The 16,258-nt window shown below is 44.7% G+C and overlaps 1 pseudogene; it reads right to left on the bottom strand.

The window, feature by feature from the left end:
* Positions 1-720: 720 nt before the first annotated feature.
* LOC105528614 lies at positions 721-1,818 on the bottom strand (annotated as a pseudogene).
* Positions 1,819-16,258: the final 14,440 nt, after the last annotated feature.

Here is a 16,258-nt window from a genome sequence, read left to right as displayed (position 1 = left end):
TACCATTTGACCCAGCAATCCCATTACTGGGTATATACCCAAAGGATTATAAATCATTCTACTATAAAGACACATGCACACATATGTTTATTGCAGCACTGTTTACAATAGCAAAGACTTGGAACCAACCCGAATGCCCACCAATGATAGACTGGATAAAGATAATGTGGCACATATACACCATGGAATACTATGCAGACATAAAAATGGATGAGTTCTTGTCCTTTGCAGGGACATGGATGAAGCTGGAAACCATTATCCTAAGGAAACTAACATGGGAAGAGGAAAGCAAACACCACATGTTCTCACTCATAAGTGGGAGTTGAACAATGAGAATACATGGACACAGGGAGGGGAACATCACACAGTGGGGCCTGTTGGGGGGTTGGGGGAAGCAGAGAGAGAGCATTAGGACAAATACCTAATGCTTGCATGGTTTAAAATCTAGATGACGGGTTGATGGGTGCAGCAAACCACCATGCCACATGTATACCTACGTAACAAACCTGCATGTTCTGCACAAGTATCCCAGAACTTAAAGTATGATTTTAAAAAAAGAAATTATAGAGAATAGACAAAAATAGGTTATTTACAGAAAGTTATACTTACATATGTACTCAGAAGCATAAATTTGGTGACAGAAAGGACTTTATTGTATACTGGCATTTCAGAAGCAGTTCTGAAAGAGCTTAGTTTTATTTTCTTGAATTTTAAGAATGCCTAAGATCTTTCTTCATTTTCAATATTGGGAGGCAAGTAGTATTTACTTTAAATGTCCCATATTGCCCGGGCACGGTGGCTTATGCCTGTAATCTGAACACTTTGGGAGGCCGAGGAGGATGGATCACCTGAGGTCAGGAGTTCAAGACCAGCGTGACCAACATGGCGAAATCCTGTCTCTACTAAAAATACAAAATTAGTTGGGCGTGGTGGCACATGCCTATAGTCCCAGCTGCTTGGGAGGCTGAGGCAGGAGAATCGCTTGAACTTGGGAGGCGGAGGTTGCAGTGAGCCGAGATCGCGCCAAAGCACTCCAACCTGAGTGACAGAGTGAGCCTCAGTTTCAAAAAAAAAAAAAAAGAAAAGTCCCATATTAGCAATGTTATACTCTATAAGGGGTACATCTGCAGACATATCGAGTGTCACTGTAGAAGAGCATGGAATGGCTTTTGTGAAGAAGTTCAGGTACATCAGTGCAAAAGTTAACTGAACTAGTTCTTTCATCTCTATGGTAACAGCTTCTTTCTCTTTATCAACATTACTTATTTGTGACAACTTAATGTTTCTATTTGCAAGTTCTCCAGTTGCAGAAAATTTCACTCCATCTTTTGCACAGGAAATTACTACAGCATCTCCAGTATGACTGAGATTTCGGCATATGCATGCAAATTCACCAGCAGGCATCTTTACTACACAGCTGTACTCTTGTTCTGGAATTCCAAGTTGTTCAGCATCCAAATCCATTAGCTTCATTTTATAATCTGAAACTTTCTCCTGATTTAGTGCTTCAAATACTAGTGGCTAAGGTGTCTGCATTATCTTCAGCTCCTAATGTCATGACATCTTCATTGCCAGCACAGTGTAGTATTTTGAACATACTGGTGAGGTTCATGCCTATGGCCAGGTTGCAGTCGCAGCAGCACGTATTGAAGCCCTTGGAGCAGTGGGTGAGTTGCCCCGAGGAGATGCAGGATGAGTCTATGCTGTGCACATTCAGCTGCTTGAGCTAATGTCCCGACAGGCCTCACTGATGAGGTCCTTGAGGGCCTCCAACACATTCTTCAGGATGGAGCCCTGGACCAGGCGTACCTTGAACATGGTGGAGTCACAATGACATGGCTACAGGCAGGTGCAAAGGAAGAAGGTCTAGCCAGTTTTGGCTTTATGAAGCTCAGAGCAAATGGGTAAATGCAGTGAGAAGAGGCTGAGACCTCAAAAGATGATGACAAGTCCACTATGCCTGCAACTGTTTAATCAAGTCTTGGTTTTCTAATGAAGAGCTGGTGCGGGTTCAGGAGCATGAGTGGTGGAATTCACAGATTGCTATCCTCAGAATACCTTCCTGGCAGAAACCCAGGAGCCATGCTGGGATCCACACCCACTCCACCTCCTGCCCCTGCAGTTTCTGCTGGCATCACTGGAGACAGTGGAGACTTGTCCATTACTCTGGCAGGGACTGGACATACCTCCAGTGGGCTGTCGCTCCAGAAACCAGAGAGCAAAAGAAGCCTCTGGCTAGGCTGTCACCAGCCCCTGAGTGGATGCATCATGCCCAGGGATTGAGAGTGAGCCATTGAAGCCCCAGGCTGGTGGTAACCAAGTTCCTTGAAGCCTTTACATTGCATATTGCTGAGTGGCACTATTGTAGGCAGGAGAGGAGGGCCAGAGAGGCATAAAGGCTGTCTGCCCCCAAGCTTCTTCCTGGAAGGCCTGCAGGTACCTAAAATGTCAGAAAAGCCATTAGTGCTTCCTCCCCAGGTGTCCCCAAGTGTCCCCAGTGGTCTGAGAGATGATCTTAGGAGTCACTTGGAGGAATATTGGGTTTTAAATGTAATAGTCATGCATTTTAATGTCTCTTCTATTTATGGCAAGTCATATAGGTTTTCAATTAGTGGTCATAATGGTTTTTTAAAAATAATGTTAAAAAAGTGAATCAGTCTCAAGCCTGTAATCCCAGCACTTTGGGAGGCCGAGACGGGCGGATCACGAGGTCAGGAGATCGAGACCATCCTGGCTAACATGGTAAAACCCCGTCTCTACTAAAAAATACAAAAAAAAGTAGCCGGGTGTGGTGGCGGGCACCTGTAGTCCCAGCTATTCAGGAGGCTGAGGCAGGAGAATGGTGTAAACCCGGGAGGCGGAGCTTGCAGTGAGCTGAGCTCTGGCCACTATACTCCCTGTCTCTTATACACATCTAGATGTGTATAAGAGACAGTAGTATAGTAGTTAAGAGAATGAACTCTGAAGACAGATGCATGGTCAGATTCCCAGTACTACACTTACTAGCTATGGGACAGTGGGTAAATACTTCACTGTGCTGTGGTTTCTTTATCTTTAAGGAATAACAGTAGTACCCACTTCATGAGTTAGTTCATGTAAGCACTTACAACATGTCCCAGCTCACACTAAGCATCACACAGGTAACTGTTAAATAAAATGCAGAAAATCAAGGTGGCAGGGGAGTATAGGGCAAACGTAATGAGGATGGGTCTAGTACAAGAGAAGGTTATAGGAACGTTTGTCTTCTGCAGTTCTTGCTGTGACAGATGGGCGCCCAGAGCCCAGGGAGCAGAAGGGTTGTATCCAAAGTCATAAACTGACATTGCATGGCAGGGCAGAATGAAATCCCTGCTCACTTGACTTACTATCAACTACAGGGCTGCGGAGGTGGCCCCTTCTATGGAGAAAGACAATTTGTCCCATGGGCCACTCAAAGTGGCAAACATAGTCTTCAACAGAGGTGACACAGACATACCTTGGAGGCAGCCATGCCATTGCTGACCCCTCAGATGGATGCAGTTTCCCATAGCTCCCTACTTGCTGATGAGATGGCCACGGCCATAAAGCAGTCTTCCAGAGTCTGTCCCAGGTAGATCTCAGGCCTCCATATGCCAGGGCCAGGCCATAGAGGTCATGGCTGGAGCCTCAGGACCTACCACAGAGCTGACCCAGAGGAGCCTCTGAAGGAATGTTTGATGACTCACCAAATGAATGAATGAGTAAATAAATAAACAAATGCTCTTTCATCATCCCCATTACATGGATCAGCTGATCAGCTAAGCAGAGGATATGCTTGTGCCCAAGGGCCCTTTTGGTGCAGTGTGTGTTCTTTCTGTGGGTGAGGCTGTGGAGGTATGTGTCTGCAGAAGGTGCTAGGATAGTCCTGGGTGTGTCACACACGAGGCCATGCCCTACACTTGTGCAGGTTTTCTGTGACCTCTGGGATCTGAAAGATCAGTGTTTGCTAGAGCTGAATAACAGTGAGGTTAGGGGAGTTTGAAGGAGGGAATGGAGGTGTGACATTTCTGGGGCCCAGTCCTGTAGGCAGGTTTAGGGCTTAATGACTATAATCACTTTGGCATGAGCAGCTGACATGGGCTCCTCACTCTATAGTTTACCTAGAGCGCTGCCACTCCAGTTTCATCACTGGCTCCTCAGCACTGCATGAGAGCAGAGCAGTTATTGCAGTTTCTATTTAAAAACAAAGCCTGTTAAATGGCAAAGCTGGATAGAATCAGCTCCTCTGAGCCCATGTCCAGTATGATCTCAAGCCAGGGTGCCTTTGGGTTGTGTATATCCCAGTAACCAATCCTGGCTGTGGCATGGTGCTTAGCACATGATTCTCATCCCCTACCTCCAGGATTGTTTGCTGAAGAGTCAGTGACCAAATGAATAGTGCAAAGGAGAGACAAGAGACCTGGGTCGAGGGCAAAGGGTGTCAGGTCAGGGCTGAAGGGCGCAGGAGGAAGAAAGGGCTGGAAGGAATTCTCTGAAGATGGGCTGCTTCTTTCATGACTACGTTGGCCAGGCCAGGTTTTGGCTCAAGCCTTTCCTTGCTTTTAACTTATCAGAAAATTTGTCATTGGTTCCCTAAATATTGAGAATAAATCCAAAGTCCCACCATGGGCCATAAGGTGCCACGTGAGCAGGCTGCCCACTGTCTTCTCTCTTCTACTCTGTAGCCCATGGAATGTCACTCATTGGCTGCCTTTTGCCATTTCTAAAACATTCCAGGATACTCAGGCCTCAGGGCCTTTGCACTTGCTGTTCCCTCTGCCTGATATGCCTTTCCCCCACTATCTACCTCAAATATACCTCCTCAGAGAGGCCCTCTCTGCCACCTTGCCCCCGTGGCCTTCTTGTTTTTCTCCATAACACTGATCACTCCTTGGCATTTTATTGTATACGCATTTCTATCTGTCCACTGGAAATGAAGCATCACAAGGCCAGAGATCTTTGCCCGCTTTGTTCACTGCTGTATGCCCAGTGCCTAGCATGATGACTCACATTTATTAGGCATATTAGATACAAATTAAATGTATTTGAATGAGTTAGTATAGTTTGGAGCTTTTACCTCTCTGAAGCTTCTAGGTGTGCTACTTTCACAGGAAGAGTGATCCTGGCCTAGGATGCTAGTGCCTACAAAGTAGCAGAGCTTGTACTTTATTAGATTCACTATATCCTTACAAAAGAGGAGGCACATTGGATAAGATGCAGACCCGGTCCCCCAGGCTCTGCCAAAACCAACGTGTCCCAGTCTGAAGCAGATCCTAGTTAAGCTGGATGGTGGACTGGTAGACCAGCATCCCTCTGGCCAGAGCAGACGTGGATGGCAGGACTGGCAAAGATCGGGACTGAGAATGGCTGAGATCAGGACATCAGGGGTCAAAGATCAAGACAGGGATCTGGGGCTGGGACTAGGGCTGGGAAGAGCCAATGGGTCCTTGGTGGGCATTTAGGGGAGCTGGGTAGTTGATATGGTTTGGCTGTGTCCCTACCCAAATTTCATCTTGAATTGTAGCTCCCATAATCCCCATGTGTCATGGGAGGGACCCAGTGGGAGGTAATTGAATCATGGAGGCAGTTTCACCCATACTGTTCTCATGGTAGTGAATAAGTCTCACAAAATCTGATAATTTTATAATGGGAAACCCCTTTCACCTGGCTCTCATTCTTTCTTGCCTGCTGCCATGTATGATGTGCCTTTTGCCTCTGCCATGATTGTGAGGCCTCCCCAGCCACCTGGAACTGTGAGTCCATTAAACTTCTTTTTCTTTACAAATTACCCATCTCAGGTATGTCTTTATCAGCAACATGAAAACGGACTAATAGAGTAGCCAATGTGTCTGGAATGATAATGGGGGGCCAGTTAAGGTGGCTTCTTGTAAGCCGTTGATACTTAGGACTTCTCTGCTGGCCCTACCTGGGCATGAAAGATCCATTTCTTGGCAGGATAAACGACAATATTGTAATATGTAAAGATCCTACATATCTGCTATTTCATAACAACCATGTGTAGTATATTTATTCATTTAGCCAACAAATATGTGTTGATCCTGTGTAAGAACCAGGCACTGTAGATGTTGCCTCAGTCACTGTTTTAGTCCATTTGTGTTGCTATGGACTCAGGTATACCTGAGCCTGGATGATTTATAAAGAAAAGGGGTTTATTTGGCTGACGGTTCTGCAGGCTGTACAAGAAGCATGGAGCTGGCATCTGTTGATGGCTTCTGGTGAGGGTCTCAGGCTGTCTCTACTCACTGCAGAAGGGGAAGGGGAACCGGTGTGTGCAGAGATCATGTGGTGAGACAGGAAGCAAGGGAGGGGAGGGAGGTGCCAGACTTTTTATAACAATGAGTGCCTCCTGGGAACTAACAGAAAACTCATTACCTCAAGGGGGCACCAAGCCATTCAGGAGGGATCCATCCCCATGACAAAAACACCTCCCATTATGCCCCATCTCCAACACTGGAGATCAAATTTCAACATGAGGTTTGGGGGACAAACATCCAAACTATAGCAGTCACATATAGGCAATCTCTACATTTATAGAGGTAACTAACACTCCTTCAACAAAATAGATGATTGTTTACTAAAATACATCAGTTGCTTTATCATCCGTGCTAAGACTAGTGGTTATTACGTGGTAGATGCTCAATTAATATTTTTGAATTGCTGGATGAATATGTAGGTTAATGACTTCATCCATTTACTGAACAAGGAAGTAACCCAGAAAAATCAGATTTGGAAATCTGGCTCAGGGTGGTTTTACTCTTGAGACCAAATAGTTCTCTCTGATTCTAAGACTTTGAAGGTTTACAGATTTGGTATTAATACATTTCTAAACTGAAAATACCAAAAAATATTGTGGGAAAGTGGTTAAAAGTCGCCAGTTTTTCATTTTTCCAAGTAAGGAGATGGAGAAAGATATTACCAACAATTGTTATTTCATAAAAGGGCATTTAAACACTTCAATTGTGTGAAGGGTGATCCTAGAATTTTAAATCATTGGATACATATTGGTTCTATGAAAAAGTTACTACATTGTTCTAATTTTTTTCCCATTTCACTGAGGATTGGGGTAAACTTCACTAATCCACAGTGAAGAGACAAGTCCGAGCTCACATGGGCATTTGGGAGCCTCTGGCCTGGAGGAACCAGTCGCTCAAGTTCTTTCCTCTCTCTTTGTCTCTCTTTTTAGCCTTCTTCCCTTTCTTCTCTTTCTTCTTTCTTTCTCACCTCTTACATACAGACACACTTAGACACACTGAGGCACATTTCAAAATTCCAAAGAGAAGCAGGCCATGTATCAGAGTTAGACCTCAGGTGGAGAAGAAAGACAACCTCTCCTGTTCTGAGTACTGCTTTCCCAACTCTAAAAAGGAAAGGAGAAGGGGGTGGGGGTGAAGGGGAGGAGAATTTTCCCTACCTTCCCATCAACCTTCTTTATTATATCTGTTCAAAGTGAAAAACAAAATGGTTTTAAACTCTCAGTGTTAGTTTATGACTCCTATTAATCACATGTAATAACCCTCCCAATTATTAAATTATGGGGACATGTGTTTCCTCAGCCAAACAGAATAATTATTTACTGAAATGAATTAACATATAGAAAAGCCTCAGTTCTATGGAGGTTGAAACTTTGCATAATGAGTTTATCAGCCTTAAAAGCACCAGACGAGGTTTTTTTTTTTTTTGGTGAAATAAATACACTGATTATGGTGAAGCGTATCCTCCGTGCTGGCATCTTGCCATTTGCTATTTCTTTAATAAACACAGGTCGAGTTGTGTATCTGTTTTCAGTTTCATTTATCAAGGCTCCCCTTTGCAATTAACAGCTGTGGTAGAGGTGGGGTGGGGGTAGGGAAGACATGTTCTTACCAGCCTCCTCCTCCAGGTCCCCAAAGTTGCTCATTTGGGGCTCTCTTTGTATTTTAATAGGCTTGCCAATCAGCTGACAGCAGCAGCAGCAGCAGCGATGCACAGATCTGATCTGCGTTGGCAATATACTTATCACTCGGACATGCATCTCCAGGACACCAGCCTTAGCAGGAAGGGGAGCCAATCAAGGGGAAACAATTATGCAAATTTAAAATGTAAACTCTCTGGAGCCCCTGCCACAACCTGGTAAGAGGATGAAGGTCTGCTTTCCATTCCTTTTGCTAGTGACAGCAAGCTCTCTTCCCACATATCTTCCAGGGAGATTCCTAAGTCATTTAAGCATCTGCAAAATGGCCCCATGGACATGTGTTGGGAATGAGGATTTATGGGTAGTTATATCTAAAAAACTCTTATTTTTCATGGTACTCATGAAGCCACCCAGTCTCCTAAATTTTTTTATCTAGTGATGTAGGGACTGTGTCAAATGTTCACCAAAGGACATTTAGGTCATTCATTCATTCATTTAACAAGCATTTAGTAATGTATATTTCAAAATTGCTGAAAGTAGATTTTAATTGTTCACACTCCTCCCAAAATGAGAAGTATGTGAGGTGATGGACATGTTAATTAGTTGTATTTAATCATTCCATATTGTGTACATATATCAAAACGTCAGACTGTATCCCATAAATATATACAATTACTTGTCAATTAAAAATAAAATTTGAAAAAAATACAGGCATGTATTCAAGGGTGCAATACTGGGAGCTTCTGGAGCTTATAGTTTGGTTACTTTGTTTATTCCTTAAAAAACAGATAGCAAACGTCTACTCGGAGTGAGGTACTGGTTTTGGGTGGAGAAAAGACAGATGAAGTTCCTGCAGTCATGGAGCTTGCCTTTGGGGATGGGTGGGTGCAGGAGCATGGCATGAGGCTTCTGATGTGGTTCTCAATAAGAACCATGACTCCTGGCAGTCACAGCCTAGCTCTTGAATGTAGTCTGGACCTAGTGACTTGCTTCTGAGAAATAGAATATGGCAAAAATGATGGGACGTCACTCCTGATTGGGCTACAAAAGACTGCCTTTTATCTCAACAGCACTCTCTGTCTCTTGCCCTCTCACTTGCTCTGATGAAGCTTGCTGCCCTGTTGCGAGATGCTCTATGGGGAGGCCTGCATGGCAAAGAACTGAGGGTGGCCTCTGACCAACAGCTCATGAGAAACTGAGCCTCACTCCATTGTCCACAGGGGTGAGCTAAGAAGCAGATGTTTCTAGTGGAGCCTTGAGGGCACTTGTAGCCCCAGCCAAAACCTTGATTGCAGCCTGCGAGACTCAAAGCCATAGGCTCTAGCTAGCCACTCCTGGGTTCCTGGCCCATAGAAACTGTGAGATAGTAAATGTTTTTAATGTTAAGTTATTAAGTTTTGGGGCAATTTCTGGCTTAGTCAGGTCTGAGTGCTAAAACAAAATACCATTGACTAGGTGGCTTAAGAACCTCACATGGTTCTGGAGGCTGGGAACTGGCAGATCCAGTGTCTGGTGAGGGCCCTGTTACTGTCTTATAGATAGCCACCTTCTTACTGTGTCCTCACATGAGCAAAAGACACAGAACTTTAGTGTCTTCTTCTTCCTCTTTTTTTTTTTTTTTTTTTTTTTTTTTAAGAGGGAGTCTCGCTCCATTGCCCAGGCTAGAGTGCATGTGATGACCTCATCTCACTTCAGCCTCTGCCTCCTGGGTTCAAGCAATCCTCCCACCTCAGCCTCCTGAGGAGCTGGGATTACTGATGTGCACCACCACACCTGGCTAATTTTTTTTGTATTTTTAGCAGAGATGGGTTTCACCATGTTGGCCAGGGTGGATCTCTAACTCCTGACCTCATGTGATCCTCCTGCTTTGGCCTCCCAAAGTACTGGGATTACAGGCATGAGCCACTGAGCCCGGCCATCATTCTCTTCTTACAAGGATATTACTCCTATCATGGAGGTTCTTCCCTTATGACCTCATCTAAATTGAATCACTCCCAAGAGCCCCACCTCATATTGGGAATTAGGGCTTCTATATATGAATTTTGGGAAGACACAAATAAATAAGCAGTCCATAACAATTTGTTTTATAATAATAGATAATAATATGGTGGCTGGAGGTGGGGAGTGAGATTATAAATTAATAGGCAAAAAGGAAGATATGAGCTGGTGAAAAAGCAGTGCTGAACATGACTGAAAGGTGATAGACATACTGAAGAGTAACAGGGTGGCTGCTGAGAATTTGAGTCTCAGGGCAGAACAGACCCTAAAGGTCCTTTGTTCAATACCCTAGATGAAGCCAGTGTGCTCTGTGCATCCCTTCCAACGGGCATCCAGCCTTGGGTCAAATACCCCAAGTGAGGGGGAAATTCACATATATGTTACTCTGTCCCATCTTTGGACGTAAAAAACACATGCTGCTGGGCTGGAATTTGCATCCCTATGGTTTTGTCTCCCTGATCCTGGTCTTTCTCTTTGAGGCCGTTTGTCCTCTCTGGTCTTTTGAGCCCCTATACCCTAGACAGTTGTCCAGCCTTTCTTAGTTGGCCCTCGAATTCCCTGACCCAGGTCTCCTTTCTTTCCCAGACTGGTTTCGATCTTTTGATACTGCTTTTGGCCTTTCTGACTCGACTGCCTTTCACACTCCCCTTCCTCTACCCACTGGGTCTCTTCCCACAGTCTCTGTTTGCTCCTATGGTCTGGGGGTCTGTATAGCTTTAGTTAGAAATTCTGCAAGTTTGGTCAATGGCCCCTCACAGCATCATGCCAGTCTTCTCTCTCACATAGCAAGCTCTTCTTTTTGCAGAAAATGGTCACCACATGCCAGTTGAGCATTTTCCTCTTCTGGTAAACGTGCTCACCCCTTTGGCGCTTCACCTCCTCCTCCTCCCCAGTGACTTCCTTCCTCCCCTCCCTTCTCTGCCAGCCTCAATTATCACTTCTGCAGAGGACTCCCTGGGGGGTGGCCCTCTCTAGTCAGCTACCTGCTAGACATTGTCCTGTGAGATCCTTACAGCCCCTGGAGCTCAGCGTACCTTCCTTCCTGTCCTCTGACAAATATCCACTGATGCTGACACTGGGTCAGTGTTCCTTCTAGTCGTCGTCCCCTTTCCTCCCCTGCCTGATGGGCCAGAGTCTCCTGTGTCTCCTGGTATTCTATGCTCTAAACTCAGGGACATCCTAGGCTTTTTCTCTTCCCTTCACCCTCCGTGATTAAATCTGTCATTTGGTTTGCCTTTTTTTTTTTCCCCTTCTCAGGGCCTCTTTCATCTGCCCCTTCCTTCTGCCACCCCTGCGGACCAGGTCTTCATCAGTTCACCCCAGACCATAATAATCCGCATCCCCCAAAGAATTTATTACAGGAGACAGTGCTGGAAACTGGAAGTATAGAGACAGGCAAAGCAGATCTGGCATCTGTCCTCGTGGAGCTTGCAGTGAGCTTGTTCATGCATGCATGCATTCACATATTCATTCATTCATTCAAATAATTATTGAACACCTTCCATGTTACTTCGTCTAGTTGTCTCAGATTCCTGATAGTTGGAGGTAACTTTCTAACTTAGTTGTACTGAGGGGGGCAGTTTCCAATAAACAGCTTGACAATTGCTTTGATAATTAGCAGCAGTAACTGAGAAGGACAGCCTGGAATGTCAGGGATACTTTCTCCACCCCACAGAAACCATGAATCTAAGAATTTCTGGGCTGCTGGTCTTATCTACAGGTCTGGCTGATTACCAGATGCCCTGCAGTGACATCTCAGGAAAGGCCAGGACTGGGAAGGCCAACCCCCAGAGCCTGCCTTTACATTCTTGAGACACTGTGGTAGTTCTCCCATCCTAATCCATCTTCTTCCCATCACCTGCAGCAGATCCACGTCAAGCACCTACATCATCCCAGGTAACCTGGTTGTTGGAGATGAGGGTCCTGGCTGCCAAGGCAGGAATTAAGACAAGCAGGCAGTGTCAGAGGGACAGTGTCCAGACAGCTTCCTGCAGGCTCTCAGGGAAGGAGTTCAGGCCAGAGGTGGGAGGAGGCAGTGAGGAATGATGTGGTACAACTGCAGGCTGAAAGGTGAGTGTGTGCATGCTAAGTAGGCTGAGTTCGTGAGTGTGATACCAGCGTTAAGAATATGCTGATTTGGGCCAGATGCAGTGGCTCACGCCTGTAATCCCAGCACTTTGGGAGGCCAAGGTGGGCAGATCGCCTGAGGTCAGGAGTTTGAGACCAGCCTGGTCAATATGGCGAAACCTAGTCTCTACTAAAAATACAAAAACTAGCCGGGTGTGGTGGCTCAGACCTGTAGTCCCACTTACTTGAGAGGCTGAGGCAGGAGAATCACTTGAACCCAGGAGGCAGAGGTTGCAGTGAGCTGAGATCACACCACTGCACACCAGCCTGAGTGACAGAGCAAGACTCTGTCTCAATAAATAAATAAATAAATAAATAAATAAATAAATAAATAAATAAATATAAAAGAATGTGCTGATTTGGGGGATGCCAGAGCCTTTATCACTACCTTTTGTGTCCTTGGGCTAATGAATTAGTTTCTCTGAGTGACATTTGTTTCTTCATCTTAAGTGGGACTAGTAATGCCAGTCTCAGAAGGCTGCTGGAGTTTACAGGAGATAATGTGAGGAATTGCCTGGCACGGGTGGTCAATAAATGGTAGCTACTTATTATTAGTATGGTTAGGCTGGTTTCGAGGGTAGGGTCAGGCAGGAAGAACCAGAAAATTGGGGAGGAGCCAGAGTCCTCAGAGGGCATTTAAGTTCAGGCTGGGGAAGCCAAGATCCTTCCACAAATGCTCAGAGCAGGTAGAGGGATGGAAGTGGGGCAAAGCTCAGGTCAGAAGCTGGTGGAAGGTCAGAGAGGTTGGAGAGTCCCTGGGCAGTTGCCAGGATTTTTTCCTGGATTCTCAGCAGCTGCCTTGATCAGCTGTTTCCTGGAGAAGTTGGACAGAGTGGGCAGGAACTGTCACTAGGGCATCAAAATTACTCTTCCCCTGGTTTGGGCCGGAATTGTTTCCAGAACAAAGCAGAGGCTCCAAATGACTGTCAAGTGGCCCCTGGATTAGAGACTGAAAGGCTTGGGGGTAGGGAGCCAGGCAAGCCCATCTAGACCTGGCCCACAAGGTGGGAGGGGATCCCTCCAGTGGGATGCCTCTCTGGGCCCACCTGGAAGCCCTGCACCTCCTGTCTTCCTGGCCAGACTCTTCCAGGTCATGCTCATCTGACCTGTTTCAAGGATGCTTATCTGACAACTCTAGTCCTTAAGGATGACTCCTCTCCCCACAGCAGTTTCTCTCTGTTTCTACAGTACCAGGCTAGCTGCTTTATACACATCGTAGCATTTATTCATCAAGACATGCATGTGAGAGATGTTGCACCCATTTTACAGAGACTAAAAGTGAGGCTCACATAGATTAAATAACTTTGCCAGGCTCCTGCAACTGGAAAATGGCAGGGCTGGGATTTATAAACAGGTCTGCCTAGTTCTAAAACCCTAAACTTCAAGAGACCAAGATGTTCCACTTACTATGGCTCAGTAACAAATTACTCCAAAATTTAGGAGAAGACAATGTATCAAGCTTATAGATTCTATGGGTCATAGATTCAGACAAGGCACAGCAGGGATGACTTGTTGCTGCTCCATGATGTCTAGGGCCTCAGCCAGAAGACTTGAAGGCTACAGGCTACACCCATCTGAAGGCCTGTCCACTCTCATATCTGGTGACTGAGGCTGGCTTGAGGCTGGGGACCTCAGTTTCTCTCCACATAGTTCTCTCTAAAAGTCCCTTTATATGGACTAGTTTGAGCTTCTTCACAGCATGATGGCACTGCCTCTGCCAACCTGCGAGTGAGGGTCCTTCCAAAAAGAACCAGGTGGAGAGCACCATCTTTTAAGATACAGCTTCAGAAGATGTACAGCATCAGTTTTGCTACATTCTGCTTGTCAAGGCAGTCACAAAGGCCCATCCAGACACTGAAGGAGGGGAAATAGACTTCCCTTTTTGATAGAGGATTAACAAGGTTTTGAAAGATGTGTGACCAGAACTATTATGTGGCTGATTACTTTTGGAAAAGTCAATCTGGATGAAGGAACCTGAAGAAACATATCCATTAGATGGTGAGCTCATGAGGACTGACCTTGTCCTAGACTTCTTGGTAACTCTCATAGGCCCAGCACATATAGGCCCAGCACATATATGTTAAGACACATATAGTATTTGTTGAATTAAATGAATAAATACAGATTGTCCAAGTCAGGCTATTTTGAGGATTATATTGTTATTCTTCCAATTTTGCATTTACTGCTTTCTCTTTTACCGTTAAGCTGAAATGTTCCATCTAATGTAGAGGTTCTTTTGCTTCAAGGTTTGTTTCTTCCATCAGAGGTCCAGCAGGATACCATTTTATTATGGGCATTTGCTTCATGTTTTGCAGGAGTCTGTAGGAATGCTCTTGAAAAATCTCAAAGACATGTCTTCAAACTTCCTTCAGAGCCTTCAATTCTTAGGACAACATCACCCTTCTGCCTTGCCCAGCCATGCTCAAAGCATGTTTTTCTCCCCCTTGGAATTTCCAAAGACTCTGCATGAAGGTGACAGGGGATCCTACAACTGTAGTCTAGGGGCTTGTTGTGGAATAAGTATAGGCTTCAATCATAAAGGGAGAATATGGGTAAGACCTGGGTAGTGATCCTTTGCCAATATATGTATTTTTTTGTCTGTCTTTCCTTTTTTCTTTTTTGTAACTTTTCCCCTCCCTCTCTTTCTCCAAAATGCAATCTGGCTTTGTTTGTAGCTCACTACTCCCCAGACTGATCTCCAGTTCTGTGAAAAATCACAGCCCTGCCTTCGTCTTATTGTTCAGTGTGCAGCTGCTGAGAGTTGCTGCAGAAGGAACTCTGATCCGGCAGCTTACCTGGATGGGTAGAGCCAGATGGGGAGTGGGAGGAGGAAGAACATTGGGAAGAACAGCCAATAGATGCTGGGCTTAATACCTAGATGATGGGATGATCTGTGCAGCAAACCACCGGGGCACACGTTTACCTATGTAACAAACCTGCACATCTTGCACATGTACCCCTGAACTTAAAAGTTGAAGATTAAAAATTTAAAACACAACCTTTGGTCATACTTCCAGAACATTTTCTCTCTGTCTCTCTGTCTCTCTGTCTCTCTCTCTCTCTCAGTGTGTGTGTGTGTGTTTGTATATACACACATACACAGGTACAAAATATTTTTAACAAAATAAATATGGTTTATACTTTACAAACAGATAACTGGCTTCCTGTGCCTCCCCTGATTTAATTATGAACACATATTTTCATCAATAAACATTCCTCTTTGACAGTGATATGAAGAGTGATTATCCATTTTATGGGTGTAGCATGATTTATTTTACTGATCCCTACTATTTTAGGATGTTTAGGTTTTCTGATTTTCTGTTAGAATCAACAGCATGATGAACATTCCTTCAGCTAAATCTCTTTATCTCTTATTTCCTCAGTATGTATTTCTAAAACAATAATACATTTAGTTAAAGGATATATATACACAACGTGCATATTTATATATGTGTATGTATATGTATATGTATGTATATATATTAAAGAACTTTTTTTCCTTGAGACAGAGTCTCACTGTGTTACCCAGGCTGGAGTGCAGTGGTGGGGTCTCAGCTCACTGCATCCTCTGCCTCCCGAACTCAAGTGATCCTTTCACCTCAGCCTCCTGAGTAGCTGGGACTATAAGCACTCACCACCAAGCCTGACTAAGTTTTGTATGTTTTGTAGGGACAGGGTTTCACCATGTTTCCCAGGCTGGTCTCCAACTCCTGAACTCAAGTGATCCACCCACCTTGGCCTCGCAAAGTGCTGAGATCACAGGCATGAGCCACTGTGCCCAGCCTAAAGAACATTTTTGAAAAAGCTTAAAAATTGTCTCCCAAAGTTTGTAATTTATGTAATAGCAGCAGTGCTTGGGGATGCTAATAAATCATCATTAACACTTAGTGCTTTCCATGTGACAAACACCCGTAAAGGTTTTACAGACATCATCTCAATCTCTCCACTGACCCTAAGAGAGGATGTTATTATTTCCATTTCATAGATGGGAAAACTGAGGACCAGATGGACAAAGTAACTTGCTCAAGGTCATACAGCCAGGAAATGGCAGATAGGCGATTCAAACCCAGCTCAGACTGACTGCAAAAACCCTCCTCTCCTTTTGCTACCCAGCCTCCCACTTGCACATTCATAAAAACTGGTAACTTAAAAAGTACTTGATTTTTTTTTTCACTACCAAACTAGGTGTTCTTACTCTTTTTTGGCTGCAGTTTCCACAGACTG

This window comes from Mandrillus leucophaeus, unplaced genomic scaffold, assembly GCF_000951045.1.
Source record: "Mandrillus leucophaeus isolate KB7577 unplaced genomic scaffold, Mleu.le_1.0 Scaffold723, whole genome shotgun sequence".
NCBI lineage: Eukaryota > Metazoa > Chordata > Mammalia > Primates > Cercopithecidae > Mandrillus > Mandrillus leucophaeus.
Note: the sequence above shows the minus strand (reverse complement) of the source record. Positions and strands in the feature narration are given on the sequence as shown.